This window comes from Erythrolamprus reginae, chromosome 5, assembly GCF_031021105.1.
Source record: "Erythrolamprus reginae isolate rEryReg1 chromosome 5, rEryReg1.hap1, whole genome shotgun sequence".
In the NCBI taxonomy this organism is placed as follows: domain Eukaryota; kingdom Metazoa; phylum Chordata; class Lepidosauria; order Squamata; family Dipsadidae; genus Erythrolamprus; species Erythrolamprus reginae.
The window spans coordinates 103,051,648-103,075,147 of record NC_091954.1 but is presented as its reverse complement, the minus strand read 5'-3'; positions in this window follow the sequence as shown (position 1 = coordinate 103,075,147).

Sequence of the window (23,500 nt, the reverse complement as noted above, 5' to 3'; positions counted from 1 at the left end):
ACTCGATTGCTAAAGTCATATTTTTTACAGTCAAGCTTGGAGCGATTAATATTAAGTTTGAATTTGTTGCGTGCTCTTGTGTGGTTGCGGTTGAAGCTGAAGTAGTCATTGACGGGCAGGACGTTGCAGCATATGATTTTGTGGGCAATACTTAGATCGTGTTTCCAGACCTAGGATTGATAGTTTGCTTGTGCCAAGCTCTCCAACAGCCATTTTAAAGTCTTAACAGAGGACCATGCAACAGCCTCCAATGGGATAAAGGAATGTCTTTTCACCTACATATAATTCAGATATTGGGCAACTGGCTCTGATTTATGATGGTTGCAGTATCCCTAACATTTATACATCTTACAAGCAAAGTCAATGAGGCAGCCAGATTTACTTAACAACCGTTAATTAAATTAAGCGATTCACTTAAAAGGGTGGCAGGAAAGTTTGTAAAATGAGGCTAAATTCACTTAACACATTTTTCACTTGGCTCAGTTGTAGTTGTAAGTCAAGAACTGCCTGTACTGGAGGAGGTTACCTTAAATCATCATTTCTCTTGGGTGAGATCTTTTTAATATCAAATCTGATTGGAACCTATTGTTCAGAAGTGATTATGTCATTTCACAATCAATTATTGGAAACATTCACCTAGCAATATTGGAACGTTTGCAATCCAATCAGAATTCATTCCTTAAGTCTTGTATTTGCCAGGATGCTAATAAATGTAAAGAAAAGATGGAAAACCAGTGACATCCTTCCACTCTGACTCTTATATTTTTCCAGCTTGAGCAGACTTAAATTGATGAGAAAAGGTACAGGGAACAAGGAGTCAACAATTGAAACAACTCCAGTTCTCTTTTTTGCAAGATTCCAAGTACTTGATGGATCTTCTGTGAAATCTGAACAGGCAGCTTAATACTTGTAACAGATTTTAGGCTATATTAAACCGAAAAGTTCAAGTCAAAACTTGAACTCAGCTAATGGTCATTGTGTCACCAAGTGGTAACTGAGCTGAAATGAAGCATCAGTTTGTTCTTTGCTTTAATGCCTTCCAATTCTCGCTTCCCCCCCTTCCCAACGTCAGAACTGCGGAGTAATTCACTGCTACAACCTTTTCACTATTATCTCAGTATGCAGGGCATAAAATTATGGTCTTAAGATGCAGGAAGACAGGTTACAGTTAAATGGGAGGAAAAGCCTTTGATTAGCCAAAAAAAAAAGTTTCCAGTGAGACAGGGCAATCCTTGGTTATATTCGAGCAATGTCTAGATAGACACCTGTCAAGAATTAGTAATATAGATTCCTGCATTCTGTAGAGAGTTAAATGTGATGGCTGAAAAGGAGACTATTTGTAAGTAAGGGCTGAAATAAGGGGTCCTTGGTGCTTTCTGAGCTTGGTTGTTTTCTTGCAGATATTTCATTGCCCCAGTCTCCTGAGAGGGGCAGCATACAAATCTAATAAATGAATGAATGAATGAATGAATGAACGAACGAACGAACGAACGAACCAACCAACCAACCAACCAACCAACCAACCAACCAACCAACCAACCAACCAACCAACCAACCAACCAACCAACCAACCAACCAATAATAGCTGTTGCCCCCACGGGGAGGGGGGATGCAGTGAGGGAATTAGGTTTATGCACTATTTATTGAATACTTAATAGTTTTTTTATTCCTTCTCTAGTACCTTAGTATGATCCTTAATTACTTTTAAAATAGGAAATAATTAAATAGTATGTTTTTATCCATAAACACTTTAATCATTTTAATCATTATCTAGAACTGAACTTTTACAGCAATTAAAGAAAATTGAGCTATTTTCCCAATCTATTATCATACTGAACCTTGTGGATTCAGTACAAAACCTTAAAATGTTACTGTGCTCCTCAACAAATAATGCTGTCATTTGTCCTTTTTGTGGCTATTCAAATAATGTGACTTAATCAACTGAAAAAGAGTCTAAGCACCTATTTGAAAACTTATCTTGGTTGGTAAGCCACTCCCACCCAGTCACATGACCTTTAAGCCACCCCTGGTCACATGATTGTCACTCCTACCTGGTCACATGACTATCAAGCCACACCCACAAAATAAGCCATGCCCACAGCGTGGCAGTAAAAAATTTGTCAGCCCATCACTACATTATCCAAACTGGGTAACTTCAACAGTGCTAGTCTGATTATGTTATTTAGTTACATGGTGATGTTACTTGGTGACTAGAACTGATGATGTTAGCTAGTTTGGGGATAATGAAATGTCTGTGCGAAAACAAGCAGGCTCAGAAAATATTGCGCCAAAATGTGCCTTGAAATTTTTCTGGTGTTTGCATGCAATTTCTCTTTTGCTGCCTTATTGTCAGCTTGCTTGAGAATTTCTTTCTAATTTTTCTTGCTGCAGTCTTTTTAAAATTCATGTTATTGTGGGAAGTAGGGGCGAATGCTGCTGCAATTGCTTTATTATTTATGGTTTCTTTGGTACATACAGTCTTCTCATACTTTTAAAATTAAAACAGATTTAATGTAAAAAGTTAGAAGGCTTGGGAAGCCAGGAGTGTACCAAGGGAGCTACTTGTAGGCACATCAATGTCTCTGGTTTGTAGAATAGACAATGAATCAGTTTGGTCTAGTGGCTAAGGCGCCAGGATAGAAATTGAAAGACCATAAGTTCAAGTCCTGTTCTAGGTGTGAAAACCAGCTGGACTTTTCACGGCATCTCAGCCCAAGCCATCTGACAGGGTTATTGTTATGTGGAAATAGGAGGAGAAAAGGATGTTGGATACACTATGTTAAGTCCTTGATTTACAACCCCACCAGAAATGCAAAGTCTTCAAATTATGACCAGGCAGGAAGGCTGATGCAGAAGCCTGATTGGCTAAGCACAAAAGCGGGAAGTTTCGAGTGGGAAGTTAAAGCATTGTGATTGGTTGGCTGTCTTGACAGCTACACTATAAGTCTGTTCACTGTTCTATATTAAACTGAACTAGAGTAATTCTGAAAATGCTAGAATAAAAGTTCCCTATTTAAAAAGTCAAGCCTCTGCTAAGTTCTGTCAGTGCAAAGACTCACCTATCTAATACAATATGTTTGCTGCCTTGAGTTATTTGTAAAAATTATAAAGGTGGGAAATAAATACATAAATTGCTTTATGTTATGCACCCTTCTAAAACTGAAGCTCTTCCCATATTTTATCTTGTATTAACTTGTATGAGAACCAGTAGGGAAAAAATAAATAAAAAGTGTTGCTCTTGGTTCCATTAATTAACATAGAAAGAATTTTAAGTTCAACTGGATTTATTTCTAGATAAGAAAGGCTCTTTTGGTCAGAACCTTCCAGATAATCTTGTAATGCTAGAATTTCTACCCTATCCATTGGGATTCTACCCTATAAGCACTGATGGGCTCCTACAGGTACAGTCAGGTACGCAGAAAAAAAAATGTGGTCAGGTATGCAGAACCAGTAGAAAAAAATTGATTTTTTTTCTTTTTTTCCCTTCTGGGCTCTGGGTATGTTTTTCCTATTGCAATAAATGAGGTTGAATGTGTATAATTTTAGAAGAACTGTGCTTGCATGTGTGTGTGTACATAAACATACACTTTATACAGTAGATAATGTATATTTTTGTGTGCCTGGGTGTAATATGTATGTACACATATGGCATATATACATAGAATTAAATAGTATATTTTGATGTTCATTAATAGTAAATAGATAGGGAAATTGTATCTCTTTGAGGCAAGGAGAGGCCAGGTACCCTAACCCAAACTCTTGATGCAGTGAAGGGCTACTAAAATTTTTACTACCACATTGTGGGCGTGGTTTATACATTTTCTTTCAACATGTTTCAATGCAGATTGGGTGCTCTGGGGTGGAGCTCCATTTTCGCTACACCATTGGCCAGCTTTAAGCCAATCAAATGACCTTTAAACTACCCCTGATCACATGATTGTCAAGCCACTCCACCTGGTCACATGACTGCAAGCCACACCCACAAAATAAGCCACGCCCACAGTGTGGTAGTAAAAAATTTGGCAGCCCTTCACTGCCTTTGAGGCATTAAATGCTCTGTGAATTGTATGCTTTTCAATACAAAAAATAATCCCAAAGATAGCAAAGATAAGTAGCTGTGCTTTTAAAATCTATCTTTTGTCTTGAGGGAATGAACAGGTTATGTTTCATACTGATGTGTTACATGTGGATCTTTGAAAGCACAACTACCTGTGCTGTATGTGAAAAATTGCCATTATTCTTCTTGTTGTCATATATTGATTTAACCTGTTAAAGAACGATACTCTCTTTTCAATTGAAACCTTCTGAGGACTTCCCTCCCCCATTAAAAAAAAAGCAAATAAACTAACCAACATGCTTATCTTGGTTACTGAATGTTCTCGGTATAGTACATTGAACGATAAATTAACCAAGTTAATTTGAATAATGAACTAAGATTATATCTAATTTAGGCTGCAGGTTGTTTGAATATAGCTGCTAAGTTGGTAACTTACATATTTTTTGGAGTATAAGACTCAGTTTAGTTTTGGGGGAGTAAAACAGGGGGGGAGAAGTAGTTAAAAGTATTGAGTGTCATCACATAGTGCATGTAACATGCCTTGGGGGACATGGTTATTGGCATCCTGGTCTTAAAACTACCCTGTAGTGTTAGACATTTTTAATGTAGATTAGATGAGTTCAAATCTCATCGCCGGCTCAAGGTTGACTCAGCTTTCCATCCTTCGGAGGTGGGTAAAATAAGGATTGTGGGGGCAATATGCTGGCTCTATTTTTTTTTTTAAGTGCTATTGCTAACATGTTGTAAGCCGCCCTGAGTCTAAGGAGAAGACCGGCATAAAAGTCAATCAATCAATCTGCAGAAGATATAGGAGGTCTCCCATTGATCTTGTGAGAATTCTTAGGCAATTCCGAATTCCTTTTCTAAGGATTCTTTGTTAACCTCCAGAAAGAATGGAAATAACAAACTCAAAAAGTAACTCCATGAATCCAACAAAAACCTCAAGGCTGCACACACTGCAAAGAGGTTGCTAAGCTTGCCTACAATCTTGGTCTAGTTCCCCAGTAAATATTTCACTGTTGCTTTCAAGAACCAGAAATATTGATGTGCCTACAAACAGCTCCTTTGGTACCCTACTGATTTTTATGTATTTTTTACATTAAGCCATCTTTAATTTAAAAAATATATATGAGAGGATTGTACCAAGGAAACATTCTAACCTCCCACATACTCTCTTTTCAAAAGTGCCTTTTGATATTGGGTAAATTTCATAGATTTTTTTTTTAAGAAAGCCACAGTGATGGATAGTTGCAGTGTTAGTTGACATAAAGTCAAGGTTGACACATAGTGCTGTATCTGGAACTGTGTCCACCTACTCCAGAGAAGGGACAGGTTCATCAGAAAAGAAAATTCTGGAGGCAACAAGTTCAATCTGAACTTTTTTAAAAAAATTATTTTGTCAAGCGTGTATATGATCACAAAGTATAAACATGATTGTGAATATATAAGGTGTACAAGCAGTGATGGGCTGCCAAGATTTTTAATGTCCTACTGTGGGTGTGGCTTATTTTGTGAGTGTGGATTGCTGGTCATGTGACTGGGTAGGAATGGTTTGACACTCATGTGACTGGGGTGGCTTAAAGGTCATGTGACTGGGTGGGAGTGGCTTACCAACCAAGATAAGTTTTCAAATAGGTGCTTGGACTCTTTTTCAGTTGATTAAGTCCCATTATTTAAATAGCCACAAAAAGGACAAATGAAAGACAACATTATTTGTTGAGGAGCACAGTAACATTTTAAGGTTTTATATTAAACCCACAAGGTTCAGTATGATAACAGATTAGGCAAGTAGCTCAATTTTCTTTAATTGCTGTAAAGGTTCAGTTATAGATAATGATTTAAATGATTAAAGCATTTATAGGTAAAAACATCTTATTTAATTATTTCCTAGTAATCAAGGATCAAACTAAGGTACTGGAGAAGAAAGGGCAATAGAAAAAAATGATTAAGTATTCAATAAATAGTGCATAAACTTACCAACCCCACTGTGTCCCCCTGTGTACAAGCATGGCTGTGAGTACATGATATTTTATGAAAACATGGGGGCATTATGACTGGGATGGTAGGCACATTTGTGCACTTATGCACACCCCTTACAGACCTCTTACGGATGGGGTAAGATCAACGGTAGACAGTCTAAGTTTAAAGTTTTGGGGGTTTGGGAAAGAGACTACAGAGTCAGGTAATGTATTCCAGTCTATTCTGTTACTAAGTCAATTTTTTTTACAATCTAGTTTGGAACAATTTACATTAAGTTTGTATCTGTTGTGAGCTTGTGCATTGTTGTGGTTGAAGCTGAACTAGTCATAACTTTGTTATGAGTTAGCAAAGTGGGAATTGTGGTAGAATTATGCTACGCATAACAAAGGGTGATAGGTTATTAGACAACCTATGTGGCTGAGCAGCCAAACCCTACAACCTCATCGTTCTTCCAATATGTATGGAGGGTTGTGTGAATCCTTCTCCAGGCTAAGGCTAAATAATTCTGAATGGTATGACTGGATGGCAGAAAATAGATTTCTTAATGATTTTCAGTCATAATCAATTATATCTGGCTCCATACTGTTTAGCAATAGCAGTAATCCCCCTTGCTCCAGATACTGCTTGAATTAAGACATAAGAACCTAGCAGTAAATATCTATGTGTTGAAAAATTAATACCAAAATAAGAAAAATTCTAGATGAAGCAAAATATGCAGAAAATTGAAAATCTCCATTCCCATGATCGCTACAGAAAATCATGCAGTTTAACTGAACACGTGACTTGTGCTGAAGTGAGAAAGAATTCCCAATTTAAGGAAGTCTGTTTTATATCTCTTCGTGAAAACTATATACAATGTCCTTGGTTTTCATCATTCTTAGTTTGCAAAATTACAAAGAATTTACAGTTTCAAATATTCACCATGTGGAATTTCTTTACTTTTGTAGCAGAGAGACTGTCCAGGATGATTTATTCAATATTGTTGGCTTCTGATAAATAATAGTCACCCAAGACTCCTATGGGTATGGTCAGGTACACAGAACCGGTAGAATTTTTTTTTCTTTTTTCCCCTTCTGGGCTCTGGGTATGTTTTTCCTATCGCAGTAAATGAGATTGGATGTGTATAATTTTAGAAGAACTGTGCATGTATATGTGTGTGTGTGTGTACATATACCTATAGTTTATATAGTAGATAATGTATATTTTTGTGTGGCTGTGTGTAATATGTATGTACACATATGGCATATATACATAGAATTAAATAGTATATTTTGGATGTTCAGTAATAATAATAATAATTAATAATAATTTATTAGATTTGTATGCCGCCCCTCTCCGAGGACTCGGAGCGGCTCACAATAAGTAAAACATCATATACAAATCCAATGTTAAAACAATTTAAAAAACCCCTATTAAAAACAATCATACAACCCAAACACACCATACATAAATTCAAGACAGCTAAGGATATATCAATTCCTCCATAATAAGTAAATTCCTCCATAATAAATAATAAATAGATAGGGAAATTGTATCTCTGTGAGGCGAGGAGAGGCCAGGCACCCTAACCCTAACCTTTGACATGAGTGATGTCAACTTGGCCACTTTTAAGCTAGTAACATGAGCTTTAAGCCATCCCCGGTCACATGATCATCAAGCCACTCCTACCTGGTCACATGGCTGGCAAGCCACACCCACAAAATAAGCCATGCCCACAGTGTGGTAGTAAAAAAATTGCAGCCCTTAATTCCCAAGACCTTCAACAAACGTCTTCCTTAGCTTCCAACAAAAGATGTTAAGAACTTGGTCCTGAGAACCTAAAAACCTGTAATTAAAACTTTATGACTACAAATGTACGCACACATGTTTTGAATAGACTGGCTGTCTGTGTTAGGAAAGAAAAAAAGTCAGAAATGGTATAGGACAGTGATGGCGAACCTTTTTTGGCTCAAGTGCCAAAACGATGCGCGCGCACATGCCCACACCCATAATGCAATGCCCTCCCCCCGTACATACACACAACCCTCTTGTGTTGCCCCCTCTGCACATATGCACAGGCCTCACTGAAGCCTCTGGACTTCTGGTCAGCCTGTTGGGCTGTTTTTTACTCTCCCCAGGGTTCAGGAAAGTCTCCTGAAGCCCAGGGATGGCAAAAAACGGCCCAACGGGCTAACTGGAAGTTTGGAAATGAACTTCTGGTTGGGCTGTTGGGCTGTTTTTTTGCCATCCCTGGGATTCAGGAAGCTTTTATGAACCCTGGGGAGAGCAAAAATGGCAGAAAAGAAGACAGAAAATCAGCTCATCCAGCACATGGATGAGCACTGGAGCTGACATAGGGCTACACCTCTCCTACCATCAGATATGCTCCATGTGCCACCTGTGGCACACGTGCCATAGGTTCACCATTACTGTTATAGGATCTCCTACTTGGATAGGGTGTTAGACTAGTAGACCTCCAAGATCCCTTCCAACTCTGTTCTGAAGAATTCCTGGAAGTAGCTTTCAGGAGGACGTAGAATTCATCCCCGTTCATTTTGAAGTAGGGATTTTTACCTAGGATCCTTCAGCTTATTCCACATATTCTAGCAAAAGATGGTGCTACTTTATGACAATGTTTTTCATTGTCACCAACTTTAAATGGTGTGGACTTCAATTCCTAGAATTCCAGTTATGGATTCTGGGAATTGAGATCCACACAGCTTAAAGCATCTGAAGTTGAGAAACATTTGGTTTGGTTTGGTTCGGTTCAGTTTAGTTTAGTTTTCACATTTTAAACCACCTCCCTCAGAGAAGGATTCTGAACAATGTAAAATAAAAACAGTATATAAAAATGCTCCGAATGGTTGAAAGGTCTTCAAAAAATCTTCTGCAGTCCCGACATAAGTTTAAGATTGAAAATTAGGCTTGTCAGATGTTACATGTTTTCTATCTTGCACTACAGAGTGGAGAACTGGTCTCTGACAGAAAGCCAATTGAAGAGACTAAAAACATTTGAAATGTGAATTTACAGGTGGCTGTTACATATAAGATGGGTTGACAAAATCAGAAATGAGGTGATAAGCTGTCTGGGGAAGCCAAAGGAAATAATCAAAACCATTAACGAGTGAAAGTTTATTTTGGACAAGTGATGTGACACCCGGAAAAATATGCCATAGTTCACTTAAGCTTCGAGGGAAAGATTGAAGGCAAACAAGGTCAAGGCAGAAGAAGAACATCATGGTTTTTGTTGCAGCTAAATGAGCTCACCAGTTTCAGGAATGAAGACCACAAAGGGAAGGAGCAACACAGGTTTATTGTGGACACAAGTTCGGAGTATTCTCATGACAAAGTCTGGACATTGGGTTACGCCCGATACATTAGTCTTATACCTTACGCAATGCTAGGATGACCAAGGCATGTCAACAATCTGCCAACAACAAATTAGAGTTGATAACATGTCCTTGAATTGTAACATCAATTGGCCAAATTGTATGAATGGAATGTATGCATGCGATTATGACTGTTTTATAATTAATAGGCTCTTTTTATTATAGGGTTTTATAGTTTTAGATATTATATTCGACTTCTTCTTATTGTTGTATTTATATTATTATTGTAAGCTGCCCTGAGTCCTTTGGGACTGGGCAGCATAGAAGTCTAATAATAATAATAATAATAATAATAATAATAATAATAATAATAATAATAACAACAACAACAACAACAACAATAACAACAACAACAACAACAACAACAATAATAATAATAATAATTTATTAGATTTGTATGCCGCCCCTCTCCGAGAACTCAGGGCGGCTCACAACAATAATAACAATGTACAAATCCAATATCTAGAAACACAATTTAAAAACCCTTATTAATAAAATAATCACACAACCCAATCAAACCATACATAAAACAGTAATTAGGGGAGGTGTCAATTTCCTCATGCCTGGCGGAAAAAATGAATGAATGAATGAATGAATGAATGAATGAATACAGAAATACAGAAAAAGGAGAAGTAAGTATAAAAACAAATCATATTCTAAATAGGAGAAATATACCTAAATAAGGTATGTTCTATCTGGCAGTTGTGACATAAGCTTACACCATCTTGTGACAGTTCCTGTCCTTGTGCTGTTCCAGTAAACAAGGGGTATTCAAAAATTTAGTGAACTATAAAATAGAGAAATTAGTTAAAGGTGGAAGAGATGTAACTTTATATGATGCAACTGTGATTATATGATTAACATCGTGGTGAATACAGTGATTAATGTGTGGCTCCTTCAGTTTCAAAATCTAAGGGCCTGGTTTGGACAAAATTCAACAGCACTTTTTCATGCAGCTGTTGACAAAAATAGAATTGCCAACATGATCGCCAAGAAATGGAAGAAGGAGGAGGAGGAGGAGGAGGAGGAGGAGGAGGAGGAAGTAGAAGAAGAAGAAGAAGGGAGGAGAAGGAGATGAAGAAGAAGAAGAAGAAGGAAGGAGAAGGAGAAGGAGAAGGAGAAGGAGGAGAAGAAGAAGAAGAAGAAGAAGAAGAAGAAGAAGAAGAAGAAGAAGAAGAAGAAGAAGAAGAAGAAGAAGAAGAAACAACTTTAAAAGGAGAAGGGAAATTTACCACGGTACCAGCCAGTCCCATAGCTGTGTGCTCCTCTGTGCTCCACAAGCAAGGTAGCAGAGCCATGTTTTGATTCCTTTTCTGAAGTCTATGAGATTGGGAACTTGCCTCATCTCCAAAGGAAGAATTGCTCTGTGAAATTGACATCACTTGGATGACCATTCCATAAACATTCACTCCTTGCTTTGAAATAACCACAGGTTACAGCAAGGACTACTTTTCATAGTCCTGAATTTCCAAGAAACCAAACCCGAAGCACATACAGTGACCTCTACTTACAAACTTAGTTCGTTCTGTGACCAGGTTCTTATGTAGAAAAGTTTGTAAGAAGAAGCAATTTTCCCCATAGGAATCAATGTAAAAGCAAATAATGCGTGCGATTGGGGAAACCACATGGCGGGTGGAGGCCCTGCTCCCTTCCAGGAGATTCCTAGAGAGGCCCCACAGAGGCTTCTCCCTGCCTTTTCCAGCCCTGTTTCCACGCAGGAGATTCCTAGAGAGGCCCCACGGAGGCTTCTCCCTGCCTTTTCCGGTTACAGTTTCGGAGGCTTTGGTTTTGTAAGTGGAAAATGGTTTTTGAGAAGAGGCAAAACAATCTTGAACACCCGGTTCTTATCTAGAAAAGTTCGTAAGTAGAGGCACTTGTAGGTAGAGGTACCACTGTACTTAGGATCTTGGACTTTCACACCGTGAGCTTCCTTCTATCAACTCTTATCATATCATTGTCTCCTCCACCCACCCTCCACAATTTGGACAATAGACTCCCTGACAAAGTATAATACCAAACTGTTAAACTAAAACATGGAGGGGAGGGGAGGGGAGGGGAGGGAAGTCAATGAATTAAGATAAACACTTTCCTCACCGCCTCAATCCTCACAGGGTATGAAACTAAATGCAGTATTATTCGCTCTTCCCCATGAAAAACTGAATAGCTTTGAAATCACACAAGCTGTCAGACACTTCTCCCCGTGATTGGAATCCCCACCTACACCCGTCACTTAGACTTTTCTCTGAGCCTTCAATTAGTCATCTTTTGTTGAATATGTATAAGAACCGGCGATGGGATGGGGTGGGATGCTAATTGCTCATTATTCATGCAGGTCAGTTTTAAGCGTTACCTGAACCTGAAGGTTAGCCAGGCAGTTGTAATGGTTTTCAAATGATCATAGTCTTTTCGGTAATGATAACTGCCTACCTCCAGCTCAGCATGGAGTAAAAGTGAACAACAGTATAATATTAATAAGGTGGCAGAGTCAGATTCTTCATAATCAGTCCTGTAACTCACTATATCAGCCCAACCTCCCACGAGACAAGTTGTGTAAGAACACTATTTAGATGAGCACAAACACACTGCAGCAAACCTGAACATCAGAGATAGAAACGTAGAAACATAGAAGACTGGCGGCAGAAAAAGACCTCATGATCCATCTAGTCTGCCCTTATACTATTTTCTGTATTTTATCTTAGGATGGATGTTTATCCCAGGCATGTTTGAATTCTGTTACTGTGGATTTACCAACCACGTCTGCTGGAAGTTTGTTCCAAAGATCTACTACTCTTTCAGTCAAATAATATTTTCTCATGTTGCTTTTGATCTTTCCCCCAACTAACTTCAGATTGTGTCCCCTTGTTCTTGTGTTCACTTTCCTATTAAAAACACTTTGCTCCTGAACCTTATTTAACCCTTTAACATATTTAAATGTTTTGATCCTGTCCCCCCTTTTCCTTCTGTCCTCCAGACTATACAGATTGAGTTCATTAAGTCGATAAGATAAGAAATACATCATCTGTACAACATTATCCAACAAAACGTGGTTGGTAAATCCATAGTAACTGAATTTAAACATGTCTGGGATAAACATATATCCATTGTAAGTTAAAATACAGGAAATAGTATAAGGGCAGACTAGATGGACCATGAGGTCTTTTTCTGCTGTCAGTCTTCTATGTTTCTATGTTTCTAAATGGACATCTACACACAGGGGTGGGCTACTGCCGAGAAAGGGGAGAATGCAGTGGGGTAGCAAAAATGGAGCTCCACCCCAGGGCACCCAATTTGCACTGAAAGATGTTGAAAGAAAATGCAGGGCATTCTACATAAGCCATGCCCATGGTGTGGTAGTAAAAATTTTGGTAGCCCTTCATTGTCTGCACAATTTCATCCAACTTCATCCAACAGTGTCTGGCCATTCAATCCAGTATAGTACAACCAATGCAAGCTCTGAAAAGGACAGCACTTTGTTTTATTTTATTTTATTTATTTGTCAAACAAATATAGGATTGTGATTTGTATAAGCATAGCATAAGTAGAAAGTAAAGATAAAAGAAGAAATTAGGGCAGTAGGACAGGGACGGCAGGCACTTTGGTGCGCTTATGCACGCACCTTACACACCTCTTAGAAAAGGAGAGAGTTCAACCCTAGACAATCTGAAGTTAAAGATTTTGGGATTTAGGGAAGAAACCACAGTCTGGTAGTGCATTCCAGGCATTGATCACTCTATTGCTGAAGTCATATTTTCTGCAATCTAGTTTGGAGCGATTTACATTAAATTTGAATCTGTTGCTGTTCAGTCTGGAGCAATTGGAGAGACACATGGCTGCTTGATTCTTTTTTATTAGAAATCAGCTCATGTAACAACAACTCACAACAAAGTATAGAGTGAGGCTTCTGCAAACAGAATGGAGGCGTGTGGCTGGGGTTCCTCTATTTAAAGGGCTCTGGTTACTGTAGGCACGGCTTTGACAGCTGTTTGTATTTTCCTGCCCGCAGTTTACCCAACCCGCGGATGAGTATGCAAATGGATAGATTTGAACAGGGATTAGCATAACTTATTTACATAGGTTACTTACATGGTATACAACAGTTACGTGTGTTGTTGCGATTGAAGGTGAAGTAGTCACTAGCAGGAAGGACATCTTGGTACATGATTTTATGAACTACCGTTAGATCGTATCGGAGGTGACATAGTTGTAATTGATCTAATCGCAGTATTTCAAGTCTGGTGGAGTAAAGTGTTTTCTTGTGAGAGGAGGAATGTAGGACTCTTCTTGTAAAATATTTTTGGAATCTCCCGGTTGTATGTATGTATGTATGTATGTATGTATGTATGTATGTATGTATGTATGTATGTATGTATGTATGTATGTATTTATTTATTTATTTATTTATTTATTTATTTATTTATTTATTTATTTATTTATTTATTTATTATTTAGATTTGTATGCCGCCCCTCTCCGCAGACTCGGGGCGGTTCACAACAAGACACAATAAATCGTAACAAATCCAAATAAATTTAAATATTTAAAAAATTTAAAAGGAACCCCAATATACTAACACACACACACACAAACATACCATGCATAAATTGTACATGCCTGGGGGAGGTGTTTTAGTTCCCCCATGCCTGACGGCAAAGGTGGGTTTTAAGGAGTTTACGGAGTAGGGGCAGTTCTAATCTCCGGGGGGAATTGGTTCCAGAGAGTCGGGGCCGCCACAGAGAAGGCTCTTCCCCTGGGGCCCACCAACCGACATTGTTTAGTTGACGGGACCCGGAGAAGGCCAACTCTGTGCGACCTAATCGGTCGCTGGGATTTGTGCGGCAGAAGGCGGTCTCGGAGATATTCTGGTCCAGTGCCATGAAGGTCTTTAAAGGTCATAACCAACACTTTGAATTGTGACCAGAAATTGATCGGCAGCCAATGCAGACTGCGGAGTGATGGTGAAACATGGGCATACCTAGGTAAGCCCATGACCGCTCTCGCAGCTGCATTCTGCACGATCTGAAGTTTCCGAACACTTTTCCAAGGTAGCCCCATGTAGAGAGCATTACAGTAGTCGAACCTCGAGGTGATGAGGGCATGAGTGACTGTGAGCAATGAGTCCCGGTCCAGATAGGGCTGCAACTGGTGCACCAGGCAAACCTGGGCAAACGCCCCCCTTGCCACAGCTGAAAGATGGTTCTTTAATGTGAGCTGTGGATCGAGGAGGACGCCCAAGTTGCGGACCCTCTCCGAGGGGGTATTAATATCTGGTATTCAATGCAGGGTCCAGACAGGTGAGCTGTATTCTAGAATTGGTCTGACAAAAGTTTTGTAAGTTTTGTAAGCTCACAGACATCAAGAACGTCTCACCAACAGACTATTGCAACTACATGGCATCAGTGTAGCACACACAATTGAATCCTTCCAAAACATTTAAAGTAAACCAAAAGTCCCAGCAACCTCAGAAGAAAAAAAACCTGGAGTCTTTGATAACATACAGTGTAAGGACCACAAAAGGCACTGTATAGGTCAAACAGGCAGAGCACATCCATGAACACCAATAGCAGCCAAAAGACATGATGACAAATTCTTAATTTCACAACACATGAACAGACTTAACTGTAGTTTCAGCTGTGACCAGCATGACTTATTTTGTGGGTGTGGTTTGCCGACCATGTGACCAGGTGGGAGTGGCTTGACAATCATATGACCGGGTGTAGCTTAAAGGTCATGTGACTGGCTTAAAGATGGCCAACATGACGTCACTGGTTTGGGTTAAGGTGCCTGGACTCTCCTTGCCTATCTTTTTATTATTACCGAAGTACACTATTTAATTCTATGTATTTCTGCCATATGTGTACATACATATTATTATTATTATTATTATTATTATTATTATTATTATTATTATTATTATTATTGGATTTATATGCCACCCCTCTCCGAAGACTCGGGGCGGCTAACAGCAATCATAAAACAGCGTACAATAATAATCCAATACTAAAAACAATTAAAAACCCATTAATATAAAAAACCAAACATACATACAGACATACCATGCATAAAATTGTAAAGGCCTAGGGGGAAAGGGAATCTCAATTCCCCCATGCCTGGCAGCAGAGGTGGGTTTTAAGTAGCTTATGAAAGGCAAGGAGGGTGGGGGAAATTCTAATCTCTGGGAGGAGTTGGTTCCAGAGGGCCGGGGTCGCCACAGAGAAGGCTCTTCTCCTGGGTTACACACAGGCACACAACAATATACATTATCTACTATATAAACTGTATGTGTACGTACATACACACACACATGCGCGCCCAGTTCTTCTAAAATTATACACATTCAACCTCATTTACTGCGATAGGAAAAACATACCCAGAGCCCAGAAGGGAAAAAAAGAAATAAATTCAAACTTTTCTACTGGTTCTGCATACCTGACCAAAATTTTGCTACCGGTTCTGCGTACCTGACCGTACCTGTAGTAGCCCATCACTGCCCTGTTCGTCTAATAAAATACCTGCAATAAAACAACCAAGCTCAGAAGCACCAAGGATCCGTCATTTCACCTCTGGGCTTACAAATATTGTCCTCTATCCAATGTGTTTTTATTTTGACATTACCATATAATATGCTATTACCATGACAAGCCTGCACAGTTAATATCCACAGACTGAATTGCGATCTCCATATTGTGTACTGAAACCTCCAGAAACCCTGACAATTTTACTTCTTTGCAAATCCAAGTGGGTCTCATACAGAAGATTTCTAAGCTCACAGGTCACATATGAGTCTGTAACCTATGATTGGCGAGCCGCCCTGATTGCTTTAAAATTGTTTCGGAGATGCTTTGTATTGTTCCAAACGGTATTAGCAATCTTGACTTCAGAGTCTCCCTGGCAGACTATAAATCTTCACCTTTCGGAAGACTGCAGCGCATTTCAGAACAGTCTATATGCCATTTTTCTGGGGCCAACTGGCTCACTAGACTGAATCACAATTTATTGGCTCAAGATCACACTCAGGCACTGGTTCAAATTTGCTCGACAACCTAATAGAGCTTAGTACATTTTCTACTTTGACTCTCCCCATCAATTGCAATAGCAATAGTGTTTTAAAGAAATCTCTGTGTGCTTTACAATATAAGCATTATTTTGCACATTGCCCCCAACAATCTGGCTCCTCATTTCACTAGCTTCAGAAGGATGGAAGGCTGAGTCAGATTGATTGATTGGTTGGTTGGTTGGTTGGTTGGTTGGTTGGTTGGTTGGTTGGTTGGTTGGTTGGTTCGTTCATTCATTTATTTATTTATACTTCTATGCCGCCCAATCCTGAAGGACTCAGGGCAGCTTACAATAATATAAAAGAAAAAAATATAGTAAAATATAAAGTCTAAAAATATAAGACCCCAATTAAAACCCACAATTAAACTACAGTGGTACATCTACTTATGAACTTAATTCATTCTGTGACCAGGTTCTTAAGTAGAAAAGTTTGGAAGAAGAAGCTATTTTTCCCATAGGAATCAATGTGAAAGCAAATAATGCATGTGGCTGATGAAACCACAGGGAGGGTGGAGGCCCTGTGTGCTCCCAGGAGATTCCTAGAGAGGCCCAACAGAGGCTTCTCCCTGCCTTTTCTGGCCCTGTTTCCTCCCAGGAGATTCCTAGAGAGGCTCCACAGAGGCTTCTCCCTGCCTTTTCCGGCCCTGCTTCCTCCCAGGACATTCCTAGAGAGGCCCCACAGAGGCTTCTCAATGCTTTTTCCAGTTACAGTTTTGGAGGCTAGGATTTGTAAGTGGAAAATGATTCTTGAGAAGAGGTAAAAAATCGTGAACACCTGGTTCTTATCTAGAAAAGTTCTTAAGTAGAGGTGTTTGCAGGTAGAGGTACTACTCTATTTAATCAGCATACATGCATACCATTCACACAATTTGGCCATGATAGATGTCAATTCATGGCCTCCAGGCCTGCCAGCAAAGCCAGGTCTTCGCAGCCTTGCAGAAGGCCGGTAGGGTAGGAGCAGAATGGACATCAGAGGGGGAGTTGATTCTGTAGAATTGGGGCAGCAACAGAGAAGGCCCTTACCCATGGCCCTGCCAACCTGCATTGCTTAATCGACAGGACCTGGAAGAGGCCAACTCTGTGTGCTCTTACTGGTCTCTCGGAGGTATGCGGCAATCTTGAGTCCCTTCAGAATCGAACTCCAGATTGTGGGCAGTTTACCTGAAATAGTTGCAATTTAACCATCACACCCCCAGATGTCTTCAGGATTTGGCATGAACCAGAATGCATTACCTTTTCTGGACAGTGAGAAAGTTTGAATGCAAGTCTCATGGTTTTTCATGATTCTCTCCTGCATTGCTCTCCTAGATTTCTCAGGAGGCCAATTGAGAAATCCTTATATTGATTTTCTTTCCATGGCACTGTTGATGGCAAAGTTCATGAAAGACTCCTCCGTGATTGATGCCAAGGGTGGCAGCCCCAAGTCATTCCCTTGTTTCATTTTTGGTTGGTAAACTGCATTTATTTAGAAAGCCTTAATGATGTTAATTATTTTTGTTGGCACACCATGACATTTCAAGATGTTCTATAATGACTCATGAAAGAGACTGCGGCGTGCTTTATAAAAGCTAAGAAATGGCTGGTATTTTTCAGCGGACGCTTGGATGTTTTAAGGGCATTGGATTCCAATTTTCTGTGATAAAGTGACATATATTTTCTGGAATTCTGCAATGTTTTAAAAACTCCCGCTTATAATTCACCTCTTGCCTGCTTTGCACAATGTGTTCCAGGCACTACAGAGTTTATCTGCTAATCACAGCACAGTCGCTATGGACAGCCTCTGGGCCTCGCATAAATCTTAGATTGATTTTATGCAATGGCGTCTATGGGGAAGGGTTCAAACAAGTTAAGATGGTGTGCACAACCATGGAATTGAAATCCCATTCTTTTTTATGGGGATCATTTTGGACCTAAAAGAGGTAGACTTCAATTACAAGTTGTACCACCGTTTTGACATTTTTTGAACACTTCCTGATTTTTACTTGAGGTTTTGTTCAACATTGAATTTGGGTGGCAAAAGTTTAATTTATTTATTTATTTATTGGATTTGTATGCCGCCCCTCTCCGTGGACTCGGGGCGGCTAACAACAGTGACAAAAAACAGAATGTAAAAATCCAATACTACAACAGCTAAAAAGCCTTGTTATAAAACCAATCATACATACAAACATACCATGCATAAATTGTAGAAGCCTAGGGGGAAAGATTATCTTAATTCCCCCATGCCTGATGGCAGAGGTGGGTTTTGAGGAGCTTACGAAAGGCAAGGAGGGTGGGGGCTATTCTAATCTCTGGGGGGAGTTGGTTCCAGAGGGTCGGGGCCGCCACAGAGAAGGCTCTTCCCCTGGGCCCCGCCAACCGACATTGTTTAGTTGACGGGGCCTGGAGAAGGCCCACTCTGTGGGACCTAACTGGTCGCTGGGATTCGTGTGGCAGAAGGCGGTCGCTGAGATAATCTGGCCCAGTGCCATGAAGGGCTTTATAGGTCATAACCAACATGTTAAGAATGGCTGGGTCCAGGGAAGGGTTCTTGAGGAGGGGGCGCACAAGTGCCTCCTTGTAGGGAGCTGGGAAGGACCCCCTCCCAAGAGAAGCATTGACAATCTCCTGGACCCAGCTCCGTGTCACCTCCCTGCTGGCCGAAACCAGCCAAGAGGGACACGGCAAAGAGACTTTTTAATAGTTTTGATATCAAAACTCTCTCTCCCTCTTCTTCCCTCCCCCTCTTTCACCCCCCCCATACCAAACAAAGTGTGAGGGCTCAAAGTGTCTACCTTTCTCCTCACGTGGTGACAATTTACTGCAGAGTACAAATACATTAGCCACAAATTGGAAGTAGACTGCAAATTCTGCAGAATCTGGAAGCAACAACATTTTGTGTGTGTGACATATGCATAATTATACATAATATTCTTTAATCATGAGATTGAGTTCCAAAGCATAGATGAGGCACATCTGTCATTCCAGATGTTCTATATTTGGGGTATAGACTTATTCCAACTTCTCCTACCAATAGCCTATATTTCTCTTTATAGGTGTTGGTCATGTTGTGTTTCTTAGTGTCAGAATCTGTATCATATCTTTGTGGAATACTTTTTTTTTCATAGCAGGAGAAATCATATTCATAAGAACCTGAGAAAGGTATTTATCATATCTATGGTGTCCTAGGAACTGACCTTAAATACTCAGCTTAGCAAAGCATGATCACTTTTTCCAAACTGTGAGTAAACAGTCTTTGGTCGGAAAAAGACAAGTAAGTTTCATCTAACAGCAGAAGTACATTAATGGCATCTGATTTATAATAGGTATTGCTACGGCACCAGAAGATAAGACTTGGGGTGTGTGGGGGTTAGGGTACACTTTTGTAATTTTAAAAACATGTCAAAAGCTGTTTTGGTGGGCCGTGCCTGTTATAAAACATAGTTACCAGAAGAATGATTTGGTGAAATGGCTCCCTAAAGCTTTTCCATTGCTTATGGAAATGCTGCCTTGGCATTTTCAGCATATCTTGAAGTTGGGTGGACATTCTCTACACACACACACACACACACACACACACCGGTAGGTGTTCATACCTGCAAACAAACCCCTGAATTGTACTGGCTTCCCTCCCATATACAGAGAAAGAAAGAGAAAGGTCATACACATACACAAACACACACTCTCACAGGACTGTCTATGTCTCTCAGTGTATATAATAATAATAATAATAATAATAATAATAATAATAATAATAATAATAATAATAAATAATTTATTGGATTTGTATGCCGCCCCTCTCCGTAGACTTTTATATATAGACTTTTATATCAATAGATGATTTATAGATATAGATGTAGATATGTAGATATGCGGAGAGGGGCGACATACAAATCTAATAAATAAATAAATAAATAAATAAATGTGTGTGTACATACACTGCTCAAAAAAATAAAGGGAACACTTAAAAACAGAATATAATTTCAAGTAAATCAAACTTCTGTGAAATCAAACTGTTCACTTAGAAAGCAACACTGATTGACAGTCAATTTCACGTGCTGTTGTGCAAAAGAAATAGTTGTACAAATGAAATATTCACTGAGAATATTTCATTCATTCAGATCTAGGATGTGTTCTTTGAGTGTTCCCTTTATTTTTTTGAGCAGAATAGACAGTGGTGGGCTCCTACGGGTACGGTCAGGTACGCAGTACCGGTAGCAAAATTTTGATTCCCCCCTGGGCTCTGGGTATGTTTTTTCTATCACAGTAAATGAGGTTGAATGTGTATAATTTTAGAAGATCTGTGCGTGCATGTGCGTGTGTGTGTACATACATTTATATAGTAGATAATCAGAGTGGGCTACTGCCCGGACAGGGTGGAACAAAATCAATCAATCAATCAGTCAATCAATCAAACAAACAAACAAACAAACAAACAAACAAACAAGCATTGAAAGATGTTGAAACAAAATGTATAAGACACGCCCACAGTGTGGTAGTAAAAATTTTGGTAGCCCATCACTGGATAGATAGAGAGAGAGAGAGAGAGAGACAGACAGACAGACAGACAGACAGACAGACAGACAGACAGAAAGACAGATGATAGATCAATAGATTAGATAGATAGACAGACAGACAGACAGACAGACAGACAGATAGATGATAGATAGATAGATAGATAGATAGATAGATAGATAGATAGATAGATAGATAGATAGATAGATAGAGATGAAATAGATAGAGATTTATTTATTATATTTATTTTATTGTATTTGTATGCCGCCCCTCTCTGAGGACTCGGAGCGGCTCACAACATATGTAAAACAGAACAATAATATGACCCAATTAATACTACAATTTAAAAACAATTAAAAGAGAAGATTAACCAAAAAATTACTTATTAACCAAACATTCAGAAATCCTGCTTAAGGCATTCAGTGGTCAGGAGAAGATCTAAAAGTCCCAAGCCTGGTGGCAAAGATGAGTTTTTAAGCTCTTTCAGTAGGCAAGGAGGGAGGGGGCATTGCGAATCTCTGGGGGGAGTTGATTCCAGAAGGCTGAGGCTCCCACAGAGAAGGCTCTACCCCAGGTCACGCCAACTGACGGGACCCTAAGTAGGCCAACTCTGTGGGACCTCACCGGTCGCTGGGATTTGTGTGGCAGAAGGCGGTCTCGGAGATAATCTGGTCCTGGGCCATGTAGGGCTTTATAGGTCATAACCAACACTATATATAATAGATAAAGATATAGATCAAATACAGTAGCATAGATATAGATACATAGATATAGATATAGATGGAGATAGAGATATAGGCTTTGTTAGAAAAAAGATAAGAGCCTGTTCAATTCGTGGATTTATTTGCAGGTATGAATACCGGCCAGGGGAAAAAATAAACATTTATATAGAGAGAAGTTAATAAAAAAATAATGCTAGAGGGTGTTACATTACATCATATCCATTTTCCATCCTATTTTTTTCCCTTTCAAATCATAAAAGAACTTATAACAAAATTAGAGTAGGTACCAAAGAAGTGCTTGAAGGTACAAAAATATTCTGACAACTACACTAATGCAAGGTATCCATAACTGCAACATACATTTCTAGGTACATCTGCCACCTATTTCATGTCACAAAAAGAAGAATCTCAAATTTTGGAAAACCTTAGCTTACCTTCTCCATGGGGACTGCAAGCTACTAGAGTTACTAATCCCAACTGCACCAGCTCATTTTGCAATTTCATTTTTGTATGCACAGGTAAGCATACAGCCGAAAATGGGTTTTAGCTCTGGACTGAGATAATTAATTATCTGACAGCGGATTAATTAATACGGACAGAAGATGCAATGTAATTTATCTGCACATTTCAGGAAATCCTTGATAAAGCTCCAGAAAACAGATCGTGCATAAACTAACGTGTCCAGAATTTACTGCAGTGAACAAAAGGGATAAAGTAGATAGAGAGGACTTTAAGATCATTTAAAAATAAAAAGTACTTCTATCTTGATATAAAATGTGTATCAATTAGGGCTGTGCAGCGCATTGGGTTTAAAGAGGAAAAGTGTTCTGGAATAGGCAAAAGATCTTTTTCTTCAACTCCTTAAAGCCGCCCCGAGTCTTCGGAGAGGGGCGGCTTTAAGGAGTTGCCGCCCCGAGTCTTCGGAGAGGGGCGGCATACAAATCTAATAAATTATTATTATTATTATTATTATTATTATTATTAAATGCATCTATACTAGCAATTACATTGTAGCTTCAGGATAATCACAAGAATTCTCCAGCCAGCATTGCATAGCAGGCTGGAGAATTCTGGGAGTTGAAACATAGAAGATTGATGGCACTTTTTAGCTTAACTATTTATCATTATTATTATTTTTACTAGAAATTTTGGGCTTAGACAACTTAGAAACGTAGTACTGTATGTACCAAGACCGTCATATATATATATCAGCAAAAAACATGTGATACATACACACACACACACACATATATATATATACGTACATACAGTACTATGTTTCTAAGTTGTCTAAGCCCAAAATTTCTAGTAATAATAATAATAATAATAAAAATACTTGTGATGTGATATATATATATATATATATATATATATATATATATATATATATATATATATATATATATATATTTTGCCGAGAGGCAAAAAAGGAGCTGTGATGTTCCTTCAATATACCAGGGTGATTCGACACAAAATGTAACCCTTCCCTGGTACAGAGCTGAAGGGATTGGATACTGTAGCCTAGAGGATAATTCTCTGCCTTACAAGGCAAAGGTTGCAGGTTCAAGTCCCAGTGGGTATGGCTAGCTGATGAGGCCAAAATAAGGCCGAAATAGATCTATCCTAGTCTCCCTTAATTTTCAAATTCAGCTTAAACATGTGACATATATATATATATATATATATATATATATATATATATATACACACACACACACACACACACACACACACACACACACACATACATATGTCACATGTTTTTTTTTTGCTGAATTTGAAAATTAAGGGAGACTAGGATAGATCTATTTTGGCCTTATTTTGGCCT